The sequence below is a fragment of the Schistocerca americana genome, chromosome X (assembly GCF_021461395.2).
Source record: "Schistocerca americana isolate TAMUIC-IGC-003095 chromosome X, iqSchAmer2.1, whole genome shotgun sequence".
NCBI classification, from domain to species: Eukaryota; Metazoa; Arthropoda; class Insecta; order Orthoptera; family Acrididae; genus Schistocerca; species Schistocerca americana.
This window is the reverse complement of record NC_060130.1, coordinates 89,506,416-89,526,864: the sequence shown is the minus strand read 5'-3', so window position 1 is coordinate 89,526,864 and position 20,449 is coordinate 89,506,416.

The following is a 20,449-nucleotide window of genomic DNA, read 5'->3' as shown; positions in this document are numbered from 1 at the left end:
CCCTTTCCTGTTCCAGTCGCGTATGGTTCCTGAAGGAAGTCATTCACAAAATGTGCACGAATTTTCGTCCATGAAGACGAATGCCTCGCCAATATGCTGCCGATGTGGTTGCACTATCGGTCGGAGGATGGCATTCAGGCATTCACGTATTGTACAGCCGTTACGGCTCCTTCCGAGACCACCAGTGGCGTACGTCGGCCCCACATGATGCCACCCCAAAACAGCAGGGAACCTCCACCTTGCTGCACTCGCTGGACAGCCGGCCGGAGTGACCGAGCGGCTCTAGGCGCTACAGTCTGGAGCCGCGCGACCGCTACGGTCGCAGGTCCTAATCCTGCCTCGGGCATGGATGTGTGTGATGTCCTGAGGTTAGTTAGGTTTAAGTAGTTCTAAGTTCTAGGGGACTGATGACCTCAGAAGTCCCATAGTGCTCAGAGCCATTTGAAACAGCCAACTCGCTGGACAGTGTGTCTAAGGCGTTCAGCCTGACCGGGTTGCCTCCAAACACGTCTCCGACGATTGTCTGGTTGAAGGTACATGCGACAGTCATCAGTGGAGAGAACGTGATGCCAATCCTGAGTGGTCCATTCAGCATGTTGTTGGGCACATCTTTACCGCGCTGTATGGTGTCGTGTTTGCAAAGATGGACCTCGCCATGGACGTCGGGAGTGAAGTTGCGCATCATGCAGCCTACAGCGCACAGTCCTGTCGCTGCACGAAAAGCATTCTTCAACATGGTGGCGTTGCTGCCAGGGTTCCTCCGAGCCATAATCCGTAGGTAGCGGTCATCCACTGCAGTAGTAGCCCTTGGGTGGCCTCAGCGAGCTATGTCATCGACAGTTCCTGTCTCTCTGTATCTCCTCCACGTCCGAAAAACGTCGCTTTGGTTCACTCCGAGACACCTGGACGCTTCCCTTGTTGAGAGCCCTTCCTAGCAGAAAGTAACAATGCGGACGCGATCGAACCGCGGTATTGTCCATCTAGGCATGGTTGAACTACAGACAACACGAGCTGTGTACCTCCTACCCGGTGGAGTGACTGGAACTGATCAGGTGTCGAACCCCCTCAGTCTAATAGGCGTTGCTCATGCTCGGTTGTTTACATCTTTGGGCGGGCTTAGTGACACCTCTGAACAGTCAAAGGGACTGTGTCTGTGATACAATATCTACAGTCAAAGTCTATCTTCAGGAGTTCTGCAATACATTTTTTAATGTGTGTATAATTGTCTGCTGTTGCATGTTTGCAGTGAAAATACTGGTGGCAATGGCTTTAGTACTTGCAATGAAATGAGAGGTAAGAAATTAAAAAAAGCACATACATAGTTATATAAATTTTTATTCAGTAATCATAGACAGGATGCATTACATCAACAGGTTCTTTCTTTGTCCTAACGCCAGTACAGAATATAGAAAATAAAGCGCTCTTGTAAGCACCGTATTCAGCATGTATTTCTCTCAAACATATTGGCAGTGCATTAGTTTTCGTTGGTACCATACTGATCCACCGTTCGAAGCCATCTACATAAACACTGTTCATACTTAGATACTCTGCAATGTCCCTATACACAACTTTAACAAAAGACAGCCATCTATTCAGTCTTTCCAACGCAACAGATAACACTCTCTGTAAATCGAACAAGTTTTTAACTGTGGAGTGCTGTGGATAAATGAATGTTTCACCTGATTTCACATGAAGTGCAGAGTCATTGTACACTGTTTAATGGATAGAGTTAGAGCAGCACAGTAAATGTCTGGGGGCGTATGGCTAGGATGATACTCGGAGGTCAACTGCTGCTTGATGTAGGATTTCGCATGACACAGTTCATCCCATTCCGTCTCTGTAAACCACACTTAAATACTTTTAGCTGCATTCTCGATCTCTATCACAAAACACCAATCTCTATCTTTAGTTGCCTCTGTACCAATGTAAATGTTTCGAACCACTAGCGGCTAAATTATACACTAAAGTGAAGAGTAGTGATACACAGGGCTTAATTGGTATCTTCTCATTCACTACATCCTGACTTTGTCTGTGCAGTATCACTGGAAAATTCTGTGATGGCGCGTATGAAGGGGTCCAGTACCGACCTGTGCCATGCTGATTAGAACCCCCAGTGCACTTGAGCGGTTCAGGGGCTGGCTGGGTCTCTTCAACGGGCAATAACAGCTGATTGCCCTGCTCCATCAAGCTGACCAGTTGTGCTACAGGGTCCCAGGGTGCTGCCTCTGCTGCGGTTCCAATGGGCTGGGACACACCGCCGGTGCAGACCCCGAAAGGCTGGAGGACGTGCTATCCACTGGTGAACAAAGAAGCAGAACCGTTGCAAGCGATGAAGCACAAAGACTTCACCTTCCTCATATAACAGACATTAAGTGAGGGATACTTACTCTTCCGCAGCTTCTTTCTACACTCTTGGAAATGGAAAAAAGAACACATTGACACCGGTGTGTCAGACCCACCATACTTGCTCCGGACACTGCAAGAGGGCTGTACAAGCAATGATCACACGCACGGCACAGCGGACACACCAGGAACCGCGGTGTTGGCCGTCGAATGGCGCTGGCTGCGCAGCATTTGTGCACCGCCGCCGTCAGTGTCAGCCAGTTTGCCGTGGCATACGGAGCTCCATCGCAGTCTTTAACACTGGTAGCATGCCGCGACAGCGTGGACGTGAACCGCATGTGCAGTTGACGGACTTTGAGCGAGGGCGTATAGTGGGCATGCGGGAGGCCGGGTGGACGTACCGCCGAATTGCTCAACACGTGGGGCGTGAGGTCTCCACAGTACATCGATGTTGTCGCCAGTAGTCGGCGGAAGGTGCACGTGCCCGTCGACCTGGGACCGGACCGCAGCGACGCACGGATGCACGCCAAGACCGTAGGATCCTACGCAGTGCCGTAGGGGACCGCACCGCCACTTCCCAGCAAATTAGGGACACTGTTGCTCCTGGGGTATCGGCGAGGACCATTCGCAACCGTCTCCATGAAGCTGGGCTACGGTCCCGCACACCGTTAGGCCGTCTTCCGCTCACGCCCCAACATCGTGCAGCCCGCCTCCAGTGGTGTCGCGACAGGCGTGAATGGAGGGACGAATGGAGAGGTGTCGTCTTCAGTGATGAGAGTCGCTTCTGCCTTGGTGCCAATGATGGTCGTATGCGTGTTTGGCGCCGTGCAGGTGAGCGCCACAATCAGGACTGCATACGACCGAGGCACACAGGGCCAACACCCGGCATCATGGTGTGGGGAGCGATCTCCTACACTGGCCGTACACCACTGGTGATCGTCGAGGGGACACTGAATAGTGCACGGTACATCCAAACCGTCATCGAACCCATCGTTCTACCATTCCTAGACCGGCAAGGGAACTTGCTGTTCCAACAGGACAATGCACGTCTGCATGTATCCCGTGCCACCCAACGTGCTCTAGAAGGTGTAAGTCAACTACCCTGGCCAGCAAGATCTCCGGATCTGTCCCCCATTGAGCATGTTTGGGACTGGATGAAGCGTCGTCTCACGCGGTCTGCACGTCCAGCACGAACGCTGGTCCAACTGAGGCGCCAGGTGGAAATGGCATGGCAAGCCGTTCCACAGGACTACATCCAGCATCTCTACGATCGTCTCCATGGGAGAATAGCAGCCTGCATTGCTGCGAAAGGTGGATATACACTGTACTAGTGCCGACATTGTGCATGCTCTGTTGGCTGTGTCTATGTGCCTGTGGTTCTGTCAGTGTGATCATGTGATGTATCTGACCCCAGGAATGTGTCAATAAAGTTTCCCCTTCCTGGGACAATGAATTCACGGTGTTCTTATTTCAATTTCCAGGAGTGTATTCTGCTGGTGCTGTGGCTGGGCGGTGCTGAACGATTTCGACTGGTGCTTCATTCTGACTACTATTGAGGCTTCTGAGCTGCTGGGCCCGCCTTACAGTCCCTTTGTGATCGGATGCTGTGTTCCTATTGGCTACTGCCAATTTCAGGTGCCTCTGGTGGTCTAATTGTGAACTAGACCACTTGCTTGGTCCTCTGAATCAGAGGCAGACATCTCTTGTGAGGTGGAAAACTGACTGTGAATTTAAATAATAGCTGGCAGTTATAACAACAGTGTTGCTCTGCCTGACTTGCAAAATGCATCTTGATACCATTCTGCTGCATAGCCATTATCTGCTGGACAGTATTTTCTTCTTCTTCTTCTTCTTCTTCTTCTTCAGGTACTCATCCAACATAACTCCTCTCCATTCTGTGTGAGGACGTTACGGGTGCAGCCCTCGGCTGTATGCTTACAGGCAACATGGCTTTTGAACTCCTCTCAGTCAGACACCAACAGCTCTCCGATAGAACACATTCTGCACAGCCACGAGGATGGGTTGGTGGAGAGGGAACTGGGATGAGCAGTAAAAGCTCTTCAGTGGTATATATCACATATAAATGAATATGCTTCCACTGAAGCAAAGTAGCATCAACTGGCCGCCTCTTCCATTTTGGAAGAGTGAATGCTTCATGTGGTATATTTCGGCTGTTTGCACACGAACACGTTTCGGTTGCGAGGCGCATCTTACTCCGTCCCACTGCATAGTTGCAATCTGCTGAATTGAATTCTTCTGCTTCTTTCTCCTACACTCTTCTATTATCATAGTCTTCCATTATCCACGTAGTGAACTGTGGCTACAATCCTCCTTCGAATGCGTACGTGGCTTACAGCTATTGAAAGCTGCTCTACGCTTCACATTCATCTCATTGACTAAACGCATCACGATGCTTCCACAACGACAGCTGAGTGTAAACTTAATCTACTTCACCAGTTCCCGTAATGTGAGTGGAGAGAAAAAATTATGAGCCAAATTTGAATTTACTGCCAACTTCTGTGGGAAAGGGTAGGGGGTGGGACATCAGCACAGCACTGAGGCAAAGAATTTCTCACTAAAATCCGAAATTCCCGCCAAAATGCGAAATTCTCGTGAATAGGGTAGGGGGTGGGGTAGAGGGAAGGAGGAGTGGAGGGGGCAGAAGGGGGTGGGGGGAGGGCGTGGGGACCCACTTGCAGCCTAACAAAAACACGTGACGTCCTCTGGGGGTGGGGTGGGTGTGATTGGGGAGTAATTAATTGATAAATTTAATTAGTTCGCATATCAATTTGATATATACCGTACATATATATCCCACAAGTTGGACCAGTTCATACACTTTACATTTCAGATAATAAGGCACAAACCTGTGTACAATATTTTCGAAACTATTTAACAATGTACAAAAAATACACAGAAAATAAGTCTCACAAGCTGTAACAGTTTCATATGTTTTTCACAGATAGGTGCATTTATGTTTTCAACAGCTTCCAGTACACTTTAATGACAGTTTACAGAGGCAAACAGTTGATGGTGACACACACATATGTTTTCAGCAGCTTGGCATACACTTTATTAACAGTTTACAGCATCAGATAGTTGATATGACACACAGCGTGGAATATTTACACAGCGTAGGAGACAAAACTTGAAAAAATAAATACAATACTGATTTCTATAGCCAGCAGTAGAAAAGGAAGTATGCTAACTTTCATACATACTATGCAAACAACATAACTTGCACACATGGTGTGAACAGTCTCCATTTCCACTGACAGCATGGAATCTCGCCCACACTTATGTATGCACATACACAGATACATATCTACACCTATATACAGACTACGATTAGCAGGTCATAATAATCCAGACACACACACAAACTGTGTACAACACAACACACACTGTCACTCAAATGAATAATGTGTGTACAGGTAGGGTTCTGATCCCGTTGTCACAAATGACTTGCTGATCATCATGAGATAGCAGGTTGATTTTCACCTGTGACACGCTACGTGTCTCGATCTTCACAACTGAATATTGACTTAACACACCATATATGTAGAGGAGTGAGGAGGAGGAGGAAGAGGAGGAGGAGGAGGAGGAGGAGGAGGAGGAGAAATGCCAACACCACCACACAGGTACTACAAGTAATCGTCAACCTCGAAGGCCATTGAGGCCAAATGCCGTGCATCCTTAGCCTGTCTCTGGGTAGAATCTGTCTCGGTACAGCACGGGTACATTTGCAAGTGGAGACTTACTAACTCCACAATCTTTGACAATTTTGCCTCACCTTTCATCAAGCTGATAATCTTAGTGTTAGACAGCTTTGTGCCATAGAGTTATCAGCTGCATATCTAAGAGGTGTAGAATGCATCAGGGTGGCACCTTATTATGCTATATGGATTGAGCCCCTTCACCCTATGAATAAAGGTGTCTGTGTCCATATAAAATAAATTTGGGTCAGCAAAATAAGTTCTTGCAAACTCATAATGAAAATAGTACATGTGGAGTTTAGACAGGTCTGATATACACAAACACATAAACAGATTTTGTTAATCTATCAAAACCTTCAGCATCTCCAGAGTCACAACTTCTTTCTTGTAGATTGTGGCCCATTTAAAATTTGACCTGGCAATACATTCTCTCACAACATAATACCAATTCCAGTGAGTGACTAAATGAATATTGCAGTGGTCTCTAACAATTTCCACAGTTTTGCCAAAATCGAATTCTTTGTTAATTTATAAAAATCTTTCTAAACATAACAAATTGCAGAATCTGTCTTATCAGTATTTACATCAATGTATTCCTTCAATCAGAGGTACTGCCTGAAGGAAACAGCACAGATGACTCTATCCAGTTGCAGTCCCAAATTGAGACATTGCTGGAGATTTCAATAATGTATTATGTACCTTGTATTTCCCTCCAGCATTGTCAACAGCTTAAGATGGGAATCATTTCACAGAACTTGGGGCTCTGAACGTATTAGTAAGTTGCTGTATGCATCATGCAAACCATTAAGATACGTTAAGTCAACCCCTAAAACATGCCCTGTTTCAGAGTCTGTTGCCACAGATGAAACTTCCCCTGCCCTATGATTTATTCACTAGACAGACATCAGAACCATCCAGTAGGTAGAGATTGTTGCATGTCATGCCCATATAAGTTATTTACTTCCAGGTACATGATGTAACTTAAATTGCTGGATGTTTTACTGAATTTTTCGTCCTTTTGCAGATTATTCGGCTTCTTGTGCCTGTGGGCACTTTGGCAAAATCATCCAAAGTGCTGTGCAGCATGTCTGCATCAGTTGAAAGTTTTATGGTGACAGATGTGAGTTTGAGCACGGTGTCCCATGAAATTCATGGCACGGTGTAGTAGAGTGCGGGATCAAGCAAGTATGTTTCCATGTATACATTCTGGAATTGTTTGAAAACGTCTACAAGTAAGCATACATCTGTGTCCATATAAAGACTTGAATACTTCCTAAATTAACTTGTTATGCCAGCTACTGTAAGTTTACTGGAGAATGGGATTATGTCAGGCAATGTGGCTTCATTAAGTTTCTCCAGTTAATCCAGATATTCATATGGGAATACCCCTTTCCTTGTTATGAGGTGAAACATAGAATCATTGGGATGTACATCTCGATTGAGGTGCATATCCTCCTGTGGTGCAGCTTCGATAAATTTCTGGAGTGGTGCCTGCGTGAATACTAATGAGTCCAGGCACTGTAGTGTAATATTCTTGCTGATTCTCTATGAAAACAACATATTTTTCTGAGCTGATCATTGAATAGACCGAAATAGGCCAATTGTTCAACAGGGAAATGAGCGTTATGCCCACTTAGACCATGAAGGAAAATAGGTATGTTTAGTGATAGTTTTCGATTCAAGTTGCATGAAAAATTGTGCACAGTGCTGTAGAATTTGATGATTAGACAGCGATTATTCTCACATGGGATTTCAGCTTCATTAGTTAATGGTTGTTCACAGACATAGCAATCAACTGCATTATTGTAGAGTGACTGATCTTCCTGTGTGTTGGTCATAGGAATATTGGTATGATAAATCACATCAACTTTCTTCAAAAAATTTTCAAGCTCAGAGAGAAACCATCTTACAGGTTCTTCTCTGATGTACAATATAAAATAATTATGACTCACATTATATGCACATAGGTCTATAACTTGATGCACCTCTGCAAATGGTAAATGTAGTTCTGTGAGAGTAGTATGTGAGGCAGTGGGGCCACCGTCACAGTGTGCCAAAGGAGCTAGTAGGCACCCAAAGTTGGCACATAGAATAAAGGGTACAAGCTCCTCCTGGAAAATGATTCTTAAACTTTAAGAACTTATTTCCCTAAGTAGCCACCACTACACATACTGGGTCCTATGTAGGACAATTCACCAGATGCTCTGTTAATCGCTCACTGATAGAAAACAGGTTCAGGCACCTAGGGCAAGTATGGTATGCACATTTATGTTTGTTTTGATGACTGGAAAAAAATTGGCAGGACATGTTTTTGATCAAGCAGTATTGTTGTTTCTTACCCTGGGAGATTAATAACAAACCTGCACGTTTCTGCTGCCGTCCAGCGAATGGAGAGAAGTGGAGTCAAACGACTTTATGCTTCGGGTTATTCTGCACATTACAATCATTGTGCTTACATTAATTGCGTTTGTCCAGGCTGTATACATGAATAGATACATGGGGATTCTGCCCCTCAAATTTGGTGATGTCTTGGATTCTCATGGGAAATTCAATATCAGGATGTTAATTATACCTATGTAGAAGTTATTTGTATACTGTACACAGTTCTTATAATTTCTCTCATAAAACAGTAGATGCCACACGAAGCAATAGTCCTCATTTAGGGCATTAACAATTCCTTGTTTTCTAGTTACAACCTCTGGAAGAGCAATATGGGAGGACCCCTCCCCCCCCCCCCCCCCCCCACACACACACACACATTGCATCAAACACACACGTGTCAGCATCTAAATACAGGTCTCTACTAAAAGCTTACCCAGAATCTATTTTCTGGAATTCAGGGAGTTGGGCAATATTGGGTTTAGGGCAGGTTTCTCAAACCACTCAACAACTGAGGTGCCCCACCATATCACACCATTGTCACACCACATATATACAGTGGAACTGCTAGCAACTCTATCAGGTTCCGACGAATGGAAGAGTGGATTTTCTGCATACCACAGTGCAGCGCTTAGTGGCAGGACACTGTAAACCATTTATGGTCTCGGAAAGTTCCCTTTCGAAAAGAGGAGCACATGTATTTGGGAAAAGTTTTGGATCACGATATCCAACCTTATTATTGATGTGGGCAAATGAAATTGTATCCTCAAGTGCACTCAGATGCTGTGCAGGTTACCTGATCCTCCTCATCACTAACAGAATGGAAGAGAGGCTGCTGCTGGCTGATAGATGGTCATCAATAAAACTACTGTGTTCCAGTCCAGTCACTGACAGACCAGGTGCTCGTGCTCACGATGGTCTATGGGTGATGGTGATAGACTGACACTGCAGATGATGATGCTGTCACTTGTGAGGGTCTGGGCACCGGTGATGCCCCCAGGGCAGGTCATGATACCAGTAGTGCTGCAGGTGTGGGTGATGAAACTGGTGTTGCCAACTGCAATGGCCTACGTGCAGGTGCAGGTGGTGGTGCTCAAGATGCTTGAAGTGGTTGTAGCATGTCTAAATCATGCATAATTTTTCTGAAACAGCACAACGGTCTATAGGTATCAAAAATTTATAGATATTTTCAAGTTGTGAGAGTGAAAGGGGGAGATGGCTAGAGAGAGCAGAGAGAGGAGGGGGGGGGGGGGGGGGAGGGGCAGACACTTACATAAAAACTCATCGTCAGCTGTCTGGCTAAAGTCTGCCTGCAGTATGGAACCCTGCAGCTCCTTCTTGAGTATACACATTTCCTCATCATGGGTGATGTCACCGACCACAATATCTATCTGTGTGTATGTGGGGGGAGAGGGGGGGCCATGCGCGTGCATGTGTATGTGTACATATCTATGTATCTACCTACATATCTTCCACACATACACAAAAAATCAAATGTACACACAAAACGATTTTTCTTCATTGTCCTAAGGAAGTGTAGTGGAGGACACACATATGATTCAAGATTTCTAGCTGCAGCGTTCTTGTAACTATCATGTATCCATAATGATTTATCACTTCTTTTCACATAATCAATTTGGCCACAAAGATAAAAACTTCAAAGTGGTGTCACCATTTGTAAGTAGAGGATATTGAAACAACTTCCATAATCTGAAATTTAAAGACAACTGAATGCCAGCACTAAATATTTGTAGAAGTTTTACGTGTTCGTTGTCAGTTAAGATATGGGACTATTCCAAATTAATTTGTCTAGCACAGTGTTATTCTCTTCAGGAGCTGCGCCTTCTCCTTAGAGACACACACTTCTGTCCCTTCTACTTCATGGCTCCTGATTACATTAACTAGAATGCATTTCATGGCCTTGTAAAAGCCCATTAGCATCTTGATAGTTATGCATGCACTAAAAAGTTTGTATTCTTCTGTCAATATCAGTTTCTCCATAAAATTTCCTGCATTTTCTAAATTGTTCTAGTCAAATTTTGTCACTGAAATATATGTTTTTAAGGGTGATGTGATATCTACATTCTGAGTGTGATCAATTTCAACCCCATTCAGCTTGTATCTTATTTTATGAAACAGGAAATGAAAGGTGTTGTGTGTAAGATGAGATGTTGCTGTAGGACGTCCATCAGCCTTTTTCACAAAACTCCCCTCCAAGTATAGAAAACTGTTGCTTGAAATGGTTAAAGCATGTTGGTGCTGTATAACAATCTGAATCTCATCGTTGTTATTTAAGTTCACTGAAGAAAAAGGTTTGTGCGAGAAATATCCTGGTGAATGATTCATTTGCCATATTTGACTGGGGCAGTTATTTTGAGCAACATCATTGTTCTCATATGGTTTCAAGTCAGGCAATTTAAGGAAACGATTGTTCTTTTGTGTTAACACATCATATTTCCATTGTAAAGTGGCGTGCTGTTGGCTGTGTTTATGTCATATGATGACCCTGCTTCAAATGTATCTGTATCACAGTTTCTTCACCACAAAAGTCTCTGAGACACTTGTCGTAGTCCACAATATTCAACTTGAGATGATCTAATGTCTCAAGAGTCACTGGCATTGTTTGTGTGTCTACAATTTCATATCCTGGACCGACTGTACAGAAGAATTCTTAAACTGTGCGAATCACATTGGTCCTTAGTTAAGTCTGACATTATCTCCACTTACTTGTGTCAGGCTTCTTCTGTTTTCTTTTCTGTTGGCCACCCTTGGACAACTCTTGTTTTTTTTTTTTCAACCCCAAGGATTTCTTTCATTTTGGTAGGAGCGAGTGGAATTTTGATTGAAAATCAGGATTGACCAAGCCCTTAAGTGCAGGACAACAATTGGTATAAAGGGAAAAAAAACCTTTATTAAAATTTACCTGCTCCTCCAAGTTGGAGGTTGAGGCACCGGGCCTGCTCCCCGTCACTCAGAAAATTTCAATCTTCCAAAAATCCTAGAGCAAATCCTCAGAAACAGATGAAACGAATGTCTGATGAGTATGGATGTGAAGCTGAAAAGATACAACATAGAGATCATTGCAACATACGCACTCACAAATAATGCTACTGATGCTGAGAACAATACTTTCTTTAGCGATTTGGCAAACTTCCTAGATGGTACTAGCAACACGAAGTAGTGGTATCTTTCAGGAGATTTTAATGGATGAGAGGGTAAGCAGAGTGCTAGCAAGGTTGTTGGCAAATTTGAAGAGGATATTGTGAATGATAATGGAGAGAGGCTGGAAGAAATGTGTGGACAGTACAGTCTTAAGATATGGAATAGTTTTTTCAACACAAAGAGATCCATAAATATACATGAACAGAGCCTAAAAGTGAGTTACAATCCATAATTGATTATGCTATAGAGAATGAAAGTAATCATGAAAGTGGAGGACTGCAGAATCTACAGGGGAGCAGAATGTGGATATGACCATTACTTGCTTTGGTGTGTGCTTTGATTCCCCTTTCAGAAAATCAGTAGGTGTCAAAACAATTGTAATGGTAAATGAAGAGAAACTGGACCAACCAGACTGTTAGTGAGTGCTAGAATTATATTAAAGAAACCTCTGCCCGAACAGGCCATGAAGGCCCAATGGTACCGACTGGCCACAGTGTCATCCTCAGCCCAAAGGCGTCACTGGATGTGGATATGGAGGTGCATGCAGTCAGAACACCCTCTCCTGGCAGTATGTCAGCGTATGAGACCAATATCAATGTTTAACTAATGAAATAACTAGTAATATGTAACCAAGATGTCAAACAAAATCTATATAATTGGGTATGACACTGTTAGTTAACTTTTCTTGCTGTAGAGCGAGAGATTGTGTGGAAAAGAAAAATGTCGGCAAAAATATTTTACTTTTGTAATAAATATTTAGTTCTATTACACCTCTGATAACCTTTTAGCTATACTTGTGGCATGACTGATTGATTTTTTGGCCAAATTTGATTAAAATGTATATAGTGCATGTACTTGTAATATAGGACAAGTCAACAACCTAGTATTGTAAAATATTTAACCTAAATATTACAATATAAAACATCAAATTGGCAATAATGATAATAATGCTGCATACTTTTTCTCTTGGTTAATATACATATACTACATACTACAATATATTCAGTGACTACAGTACATACAAAAAGTAATAATGGCAGTCCTTAGACATGTACTCTTCCACACTATAAAATTCTTTTTCCATCAAACAATCTTTCAGATATTTCTGGAATGCTTGTATTTTTCACTCATTGGTCTATAGACAGTTAGGAAGAGTAAGGATTGTAGGAGGGAAGGTGGGTAGTCAACTTCAGTTTATTGGGAGAATTTTTGGAAAAGTGTGGGTCATCTGTAAAGGAGACTACATGTAGTACACTGATGTAGCCCATTTCCCGGCCGGCCAGAGTGGCCGAGCGGTTCTAGGCGGTACAGTCTGGAACCGCGAGACCACTAAGGTTGCAGGTTCGAATCCTGCCTCGGGCATGGATGTGTGTGATGTCCTTAGGTTAGTTAGGTTTAAGTAGTTCTAAGTTCTAGGGGACTGATGACCTTAGAAGTTAAGTCCCATAGTGCTCAGAGCCATTTTGTGGCCCATTCTTGAGTACTGCTCCATTATTTGGGATCCTCACCAGGTTGGATTAAAGGAAGACACCAAAGCAATTCAGAAGGGCTTGCTAGATTTGTTACCAATCTGCATGCAAGTATCACAGATATGCTTTGGGAACTCAAATGGGAATTCCTGGAGGGAAGGAGACATTCTTTTCCAGGTCAATATTGAGAAAATTTAGAGAACTGGCGTTTGAAGCTGGCTACTGAACAATTCTGCTGTCACCAACTTACATTTTGCATAAGGATCACAATGATAAGACAAATTAGGGCTCATATGGAGGCATATAAACAGTTCTTTTTCGCTCGCTCTATTTGTGAGTAGAACAGGAAATGACTACTAATAGTGTGAGGTACCCACTGCCACGCACTATAAGGTGGTTTGCAGAGTATACAGGGTGAGTCACCTAACATATATTTCGTAAACCACATCAAATACTGACGAATTGATTCCACAGACCGAATGTGAGGAGAGGGGCTAGTGTAATTGGTTAATGCAAACCACACAAAAATGCATGGAAGTATGTTTTTTAACACAAACCTACGTTTTTTTAAACGGAACCCCATTAGTTTTGTTAGCACATCTCAACATATAAACAAATACGTAATCAGTGCCGTTTGTTGCATTGTAAAATGTTAATTACATCCGGAGATATTGTAACCTAAAGTTGACGCTTGAGTACCACTCCTCTGCTGTTTGATCGTGTGTATCGAAGAGCACCGAATTACGTAGGGATCCAAGGGGAACGGTGATGGACCTTAGGTACAGAAGAGACTGGAACAGCACATTATGTCCACATGCCAACACCTTTTTATTGGTCTTTTTCACTGACGCACATGTACATTACCGTGAGGGGTGATGTACACGTACACACGTGGTTTCCGTTTTCAATTACGGAGTGGAATAGAGTGTGTCCCGACATGTCAGGCCAATAGATGTTCGATGTGGTGGCCATCATTTGCTGCACACAATTGCAATCTCTGGCGTAATGAATGTCGTACACGCCGCAGTACATCTGGTGTAATGTCGCCGCAGGCTGCCACAATACGTTGTTTCATAGCCTCTGGGGTTGTAGGCACATCACGGTACACGTTCTCCTTTGACGTACCTCACAGAAAGAAGTCCAGAGGTTTAAGATCAGGAGAAAGGGCTGGCCAATTTATGCATCCTCCATGTCCTATGAAAAGCCCGTCGAACATCCTGTCAAGGGTCAGCCTAGTGTTAATTGCGGAATTTGCAGGTGCACCATCATGCTGATACCACATACGTCGACGCGTTTCCAGTGGGACATTTTCGAGCAACGTTGGCAGATCATTCTGTAGAAACGCGATGTATGTTGCAGCTGTTTGGGCCCTGCAATGAAGTGAGGACCAATGAGGTGGTCGCCAATGATTCTGCACCATACATTTACCATTTACAGTCCACGGTCGCTGTCGCTCTACCTGTCTGAGCCAGCGAGGATTGTCCACGGACCAGTAATGCATGTTCTGTAGATTCACTACCGCATGGTTTGTGAAACCCGCTTCATCGGTAAACGGGTAGAACTGCAACGCATTCTCTGTGAATGCCCATTGACAGAACTGCACTCGGTGATTAAAGTCATCACCATGTAAATGCTGATGTAGCGACACATGAAACGGGTGAAAGCGGTGACAATGCAGTATGCGCATGACACTACTTTGACTCAGTCCACCGGCTCTCACAATGTCCTGTGTACTCATGTGTGGGTTCATGGCAACAGCAGCTAACACACTAGCTGCACCCGCTTCTCCTGTGACGGGCCTGTTACGGACCCGTTTGCGTGCTACGACCATACCTGTTGCATGCAGTTGGCGGTAGATGTTTTGCAATGTGCGGCATGTTGGATGCTCTCTGTCTGGGTACCGTTCTGCATACACCCTGCAGGCTTCAGCTGCATTTCGTCGACACTCCCCATAGACGAGTATCATCTCCGCCTTTTCAGAGTTCAAATACACCATGGTCACAGTTCCTACAACACTACACTATCACAAACGTCTGGTAACACGGTGTACTACAGTTGGTCTGCATGCGGAGACGAATGCAGAATAACAATAGCAGCAAGCGCTACATGCGGACACTGCGACAGCTAGACCAAACCACAACAGTGCACTACAGCCACACTCGTAAACACGGTCGTCATCATAAACATGTCCCTGCAGATGCTGCTCGCCGACCGTGGCCCGTGTTTGTTACAACACGCAACTGAACGTCGGAGGTTTCAAGCGTCAACTTTAGGTTACAATATCTCCGGATGTAATTAACATTTTACAATGCAACAAATGGCACTGATTACGTATTTGTTTATATGTTCAGATGTGCTAACAAAACTAATAGGGTTCCATTTTAAAAAATGTAGGTTTGTGTTAAAAAACATACTTCCGTGCATTTTTGTATGGTTTGTATTAAACAATTACACTAGCCCCTCTCGTCACGTTCGGTCTGTGGAATCAGGTCGTCAGTATTTGATGTGGTTTATGAAATATATCCAGCGGTAACGTTAGGTGACTCACCCTGTATATGTAGATGTAGAAGTAGAAGTTATGTTTACTGCAGTAGCATTCAATTACCATCTTACACAAGCTTAGATTGACTGGGAAGCTACATCGCGCTGATGATACAGCAGAGGAAGTACTGTATAAGACACTTGTGAGAGCTATTCATAAAGCTGCCTTTGAAAGTCTCAGAGTAGTCGAGAACACTTCTGCCAAATTTGAAAGTGATGGTGAAGGAGAAAATGGAGGCCTGTAACAGATGGCTTAAGAGCAATAAGATTGATGACACAAGTAGGTATGTAAGACTGACTGGAGAGGCTAAGAAAACAGTAATTAGAGCAAATAGTGCTATGTGGGACTTAAAATGTGAAGAAATTAATAATTGCTTGGCGAGTTCAAAGAAGCATGGAAGGTGATAAATCAGCTAAGAACAAATGACAGACGTAGTACAAACTTGCAGCTGATAAGTCTAGATAGATGGTGGAAATACTATGAAGAACTGTTTAAAGAAGATAGATCCCAGTTTCAAGATATATTCTTCTTTGCAGGCAATGAACATAACACAGAAATCCAGGAGCTAACAATATTGGAAGTAAAGGATACAGTTAAACAATTCAAAAATGGTGAAGCATCAGGACCTGGAGCTGTATATATGGAGTTGTTGAAGGGTGGGCTAAATGTGTAATTTGAACATCTCGCAAAGCTATTTAATCTCCGTATGAGTGGAGAGGAAAGCCCTGTTAAGTTCAAAGAAGGGTGCACCACAAACATACTTAAATAGGGAAGCAAGGATGACAGCACAAATTATGGAGGTGTCACGGTTGTCAGTCCTATATCGAGATTACATGTCATGCTCATTGAAGGGACTGCTCTATGTGCAGCGTGAGTCCGCTCTTTGCTCTGGCTCCATTGGAGTTCTGCAAGTGGGAGTGCTTGCGTGCTCACTTGACAGTAACAGCCATGTGGCAATGTGCAAAGCTGGCTTATTGTTGAGTCGCAAATAAATCAATACTCTAGTGAGTAATTGGGGTATGCAAACTACAGGAACCTTAAAAAGGAACTACAGTTCTAATTAAACAGTTGAACATTTAAAGAGAGGATTATTATGATAGTCTTATATCAAACAGTTTTTTGAATTCGAGAAAACATCACCAGTAAATAAAGAAAGACAAAATGAATTTAAATACATACTAAATACGAAAGCTAATGGATTACGGCAAACTGGAAGACAACATTAGGGCACCAAATAACAAAGAAAATTTACAAAAATAATCCACTACAGTTTTCTATTGCTGCTTTTTACATTTATTTACTTTTCTTTGCGTAAGAGCTTCAATGTTGAGAATAACTGATTCAGCATAGCTCAGTCTCAAAACACATTTCAGATGATAACCTAATATGCAACATCTCAGTCATGTTTTGACAGATCATTAGTGAAAAAAACTGCTCACAATTTTACATTGATACGAACAGACTAAGCATCCGTGCTGCATGTCTATGAAGCTTCAGGTAACGCTTCTGTGACAAATGTTTGTAAAAGTCACTTGAAGTGTTTCTGCTCTGATATCTACCTGTCAGTTCTGAAACACACAGAAGATCTACGATTTCCATTTGGAGAGGATGGTTTACACAGTCGATGTCCACAGACTACGGAGTAGCAAAAATTCCTTAATCTGTTTCCATGTGCGAAATATCAGTGAATCTTGTTTCAAATTCAGTACACAATTTTCTTAAAAGATCTGAATACTCTCCACAATCTGCAGCAATGGCAATGTTTGTTAATGCTGGCAGTTTCAGAAACTAAGAGATGTTTCTAGCCTCCAGCTGCCTTTCCCAGATCGACAGTTTCATCTTGAATGCCTTTATTTTGTCACAGAAATGGATGATGAGAATATCCCTCTGACAAAGTGACACACGCAAGTCACGGAGATGCCCTTTCACATCAGTTTAAAAGGCTAAATCACAACTCCATCTATCATCCGACAGTTCAGGAACAGTTTCTCCCTTCATTTCCATGAACAACGATATTTCTTGATGCATTTTCATGAAACGCTCCAGAACTTTAGCATGACTGAGACAGTGAACCTCACAGTGGTAATGTAAATCTCCATATTCATAATGAACATCGTCCAGAAATGCTTTGAACAAGCAATGAGTGAATCCTTTTGCTCGAATAGAATAGAGTTAGTGATTTTCACAACTAAGCTCATTACATTATTCAATTTTATGCTTTTGGAACACAAATGTTGTTGATGAATCAAGCAATGTATAGGGACAACCAGGAAATCATAATTCTTCATTTTTCTCTGGACGCACCCTACTGAGCCACTGATTTCACCAGTCATAGCTGGAGCATCGTCTGTCGTTACAGAAGTTAGTAATTCCCAAGGCAGACCAAGTGTCTCCATAACTGCTTCAAGTGCATCAAACATGTCTAGACCTGTTGTCGAGTTCTCCAACAGGATTTGTTTACTGTCCTAATGAAAATTACCAGCTGTCCTGTGTCTGACAAGTTAAGAGAGTCATCTAAATTGAATTGATTTGGGGGGAAGAGACCAAACAGAGAGGTGCCCTGTCAAAGGAACCTGTGCCTGAAGCAATCTAGGGAAATCGTGGAAAACCTAAATCAAGATGGCCAGACGCGGGAATGAACCGTTGCTCTCCTGAATGCGAGTCCAGTATGCTAACCACTGTGCCACCTTGTTTGGTAATCACCTATGGACAAATAAAATGTAACACTGTCTTTAATATTCATTGTCAGCTGAACCTCCAAAGCTTCTGACAATTCCAAAATTCGTCGCATTACAGTGGGTCCAGAAATTGACGTGGACTGCGCAACTGTGAAACGAGTTGTGGGCACAGCTCTTCCCCCGCTATTACAAGGCATTCTTTAATAAATTCCCCCTTCAGCAAATGGCTTCAGGTGCAGAGGTATCTGATGAGAAATTCTATAGCTAAATATCACAGAAGAGTCTCTTCCAGGATGATCAATGCTCTGCAAATACGAGGGTAAGTCAATTATTATCCACAATTTAGTTATATTTTTGTTTATTTTGGTAGTACTGTCATTTTATGTTGATGACACATGCTTTGTTTATTTGTAGTTATATCTTTGCAATTTTCAAGCTGCTAGGTTAGTTTTGTTTTCACTGCCGTGCTGTTAATCATGGCTGCTCCGCTGTCTATTTGAACAAAAGAAGAGCAACGTTCAGTGATCCATTTTTTTGTGGTCAGAAGACGTATCAGGGGCCAAAATTCATCAAAGACTTTCAGTACAGTACGGAATGTCTACGAATGGATTGAAAAATTCTGAAATGGCCCCACAAGTGTTATGCGTGATAAAGGAGCTGGACGACCATTTACACAAATGAGGAAACCATTGAGTGTTCATGTCAAATGATTCTCTTGGACAGACAATTAACTATTGACGAAGTGGCACATCGTCTGCAAATTATTCATGGTTCTGCCTATGAAATCATCCAAAACAGACTTGGGTTTCATGAAGTTTGTGCAAGATGGATCCCACAACAACACACACAGTTGTGTAAACAAACACACTTGGACATCTGCAAAATACATTTGGATCACTATGGTAATGAAGGAGACAACTTCTTAGACAGGATCATTACTGGTGATGAAACATGCATCCATCATTACGAGTCAGAGAGCAAATTGCAGAGCATGGAATGGAAACATCCAAATTCACCATGCAAGAAAAAGTTCAAGACCCGACTTTCCGCAGGAAAACTGATGCTTACAGTTTTTTGGGATGCACGAGGTCCAGTACTGGAACATTATAGGGAAAGGTGCACAACAATAAACAGTGTACATTACAGTGAGAGGCTAAAGCCTGCAATTTGAAGCAAATGATGAGGATTGCTGTCAAAAAATGTTGTGTTGTTGCACGAAAATGCCCGTCCACATACTGCTGCCCACACTGCTGAAACGCTACAGAAACTCAAATTTGAAGTACTGGCTCATCCTCCATATAGTCCTGATCTTGACCCTTCTGACTATCACTTGTTTGGTCCACTCAAATAGGCATTAAGGGGATGTTGATTTGCCTCGGAAAGAGTGAAAGAAGCAGTGCATCCCTGGCTCACAGCTCATCCCAGAACCTTCTTTTATGAGGGCATCAGGAAGCTTGTACAATGATGGAACAAGTGCATTGAAATGCAAGGAGACTATGCCAAAAAATGATGTTCTTTCAAGTTTCCTATTTGATTACCATAAAATTTTATAACTATTTTGCAGATAATAACTGACTTACCCTCGTAATACGAAATATTTTTATCAAATAATATCAATAGCAAGAGCTCTCAGAACTGACATACTGAAAGCTTTGCATCAAGGCAACCAGGTAAATGCAGTATTTTTCGATTTCTGGAAACCATTTGACTCAGTACTGTACCTACATGTATTGTCAAAAGTGCGATGATTTTGTGACAGGATTGAGGACTTTTTGGTAGGGAGGACACTGCATGTTATCTTGGATGGAGAGTCGTCATCAGACGGAGAAGTAACTTTGGGTGTGGCCTAGGGAAGTGTGTTGGGACCCTTGCTGCTCATATTTTAGATTAATGACAACATTAACAGTACAACCAGGATTTTTGCAGTTATCTATAATGAGGTACTACCTGAAAGAAGCTGCATAAATATTCGTCAGATCTTGATAAGATTTCAAAGTGATGCAGAGATTTTCAACTTGCTCTAAATGTTCAGAAATGTAAAATATTGCACTTCACAAGATGAAAAAACATAGTATCCTATGACTACAGTATCAATGAGTCACTGTTGGAATCAGCCAGCTCATACAAATACCTGGGTGTAACACTTTGTACAGATGTGAA